This window comes from Rhinolophus sinicus, linkage group LG02, assembly GCF_036562045.2.
Source record: "Rhinolophus sinicus isolate RSC01 linkage group LG02, ASM3656204v1, whole genome shotgun sequence".
Classification (NCBI taxonomy): Eukaryota; Metazoa; Chordata; class Mammalia; order Chiroptera; family Rhinolophidae; genus Rhinolophus; species Rhinolophus sinicus.
The window spans coordinates 22,910,745-22,913,313 of NC_133752.1; the positions used below are offsets into that span (position 1 = coordinate 22,910,745).

At 43.1% G+C, this 2,569-nt stretch overlaps 1 pseudogene; it reads left to right on the top strand.

Moving 5' to 3' along the window:
- The first annotated feature begins 1,087 nt into the window (after positions 1 to 1,087).
- On the top strand, positions 1,088 to 2,146 carry LOC109448483 (mitotic checkpoint protein BUB3; annotated as a pseudogene).
- Positions 2,147 to 2,569: the final 423 nt, after the last annotated feature.

A 2,569-nucleotide genomic window follows, 5' to 3' on the forward strand; every position in this document is an offset into this window, starting at 1 on the left:
TAAAATTTCTCATGTTGAATATTCAATTTTTTTTTTTTTTTAGTGTCCCTTTTTAACATCTAAAGCTCATTGCTAAGTGAATTATTTCATGTAGGCTCTAAATGGATAATAAATGGCTAAGCTTCTTTTGGACAGGTAATACCTCCTTTTTGATTGATTAAAAGAAAGGAATGCAAAGCATTAAGTAAAACATTAATTGAAACATAAATATTTTAGATTATCAGATTACCATCATAAAAATTATTCATGTATGAAATTGAAACAATCTTTGTGCACATATTTTACTGATCACAGAATTTATAAGGCATTTTCAACCCCGTGGAGAATAAAAATATTATCTTCCGAGGAGATCAGAAATGTCATTGAGAATTTCATATCATATACTGCCTGAGACGAGGCAGTATCACCTGACGTTGTTAAATATTGGCAAAGACAGAAATAACAGCTTGTGCTAATGCAGATTGGCCAGAGTTTGTTGATACAGGTGAACATGGACAGATGGTTTTCAGACAGCAGTATTATCACTGGTTTCCTAGTGAACAGAAATAAAGGACTTCATGATGGCATGCAAAAAGTCATGAAATGAAATGAAGCTGTTTGAGTTTCTTTGATCACTTTTCTTCATCAAGTAGAGAAATTACTAGTAAAGTCACTATTGGGTATTGACATGACATTATGTGATGAAAGTTCTTCATTCTGACCATGTTATCTGGCCCGCAATTATTGTGCTGGAGTGTGTGTGTGTGTGTGTGTGTGTGTGTGTGTGTGTGTCTTCCCCTTGCAGTGAAATATGTTTGCTCTTAAAAAGTCTCAAGTCCCGCCCTTCTGCTTCCTGGTACCCAGTCTGGGAGCTGGCTGAGGCACAACTCAGCCGAATACAGCTTCTGAGGAGCAAAGGTGGGGAAAAGCCTCGCTGCCAAAGCAGATGCTTCCCCGTACAGTGAGCATCTTCCCAGCACCAGATCGCCATGGGCTTTGACACTGCAAGGTGTCGTGTGACGTGGCTCAGCCAGTGACACAAGCCTCCTCTCCAAAGGCTTAGGGCAGGGCCAGATGCCTGGTTCTAATGCCAGGTAACTGCCTGGACCAGATGACAGGCCCTAACGAGTTCAGGCTGAACTAACCACCAGAGCACGGCGTCTTCTCAGTGAAGTTGAGCCCCAACACCTCCCAGTTCCTGCTGGTCTCCTCCTGGGACACATACGTTAGTCCATATAACATTCTGGCCAACTCCGTGCTGCTCAAGTACCAGCACACCTACCCAGTCCTGGACTGCGCCTTCCAGGATCCACCGCATGCCTGGAGTGGGGCATTAGATCATCAATTGAAAATGCATCATTTCAGCAGTGATCAAGAAAATTTGGTTGTAGCCCAGGGTGTCCTTATCAGATGTGCTGAATACTGTCCAGAAGTGAATGTGTTGGTTACTGGGGCTTGGGATCAATCAGTTAAATTTCTGGATTCCAAAACTCCTTGCAATGTTGGGACCTTCTCTCGGCCTGAGAAGGTGTGTACTCTCTGAGTGCCTCGAGACCAGCTGATTGTGGACCCTGCGGACCGCGGAGTGTGAATGTGGGACCTATGGAACGTGGGCAGCATGGAACAGTGCCGGGAGTCGAGACCCATGCGCCAGATGCGTTGCATACGAGCATTTCCAAACAAGCAGCGTCATATATTCTGCCGGCTGAGTGGCGGTTGAGTACTTGGACCCAAGCCCTGAGGTACAGAAGAAGTATGCCTTCAAGTGTCACTGACTAAAATAAATTAATATTGAACAGATTTACCCAGTCAATGTTGTTTCCTTTCACAACAACCACAATGCAGGTGCCACAGGAGATTCTGATGGGCTTGTAAATATTTAGGATCCTTTAACAAAAAGTGGTTGTGCCAGTTCCATCAGTACCCCACCATCATCTTACCATTTGCCTTCAGTAATGATGGGACTACACTTGTCATAGCATCATCATGTATGAGTATGCGTGAAATAAATGACACAGAACATCCTGAAGGTGGTATCTTCATTTGCCAAGTGACAGATGCAGAAACAAACACAGGTCCCCCTAATCATCTAGTGAAGGAGTTTCTCTATGGAAAGCTTTGTTTTCCTTTCTACAAATTTGTGCTTATCCCTCACGGGATGCATTAGAGTCATTGTGGATACATTTCTTAGTGTGTGGCTTTCTCCATTTTCTTTCTGACACGAAACTAGTCGGCGCCTTTTCATGCTGATTGTATAGGGTGAGAAGTCCAATGTCCTTATGCAGTAATACAAAGAACTGGTTTTCTCCAGCAAGCCCAGTTGCTGTTTCTGAGCAACTTGAGCTCTTTTTGTAAAACAATGTAAACCTGTTATTTCCATGCTTTCTAATAAATCAGAGATTCAGAACCCTTACAAAAAAAAAGTCTTAAGTCCTTATCCGTATGAGGAGATGGACACAGAGGAGGGGGCCTGTGTTATTTGAAGTTTGTGAGACCAAAATAGGGGAAACTAGTACATGCTAGTGTCTTAGAGTTGTCTGGGTAGTCATAAATCAAGAATGGCCACTCAGGGGTAAGAAGTGCCTGGTGG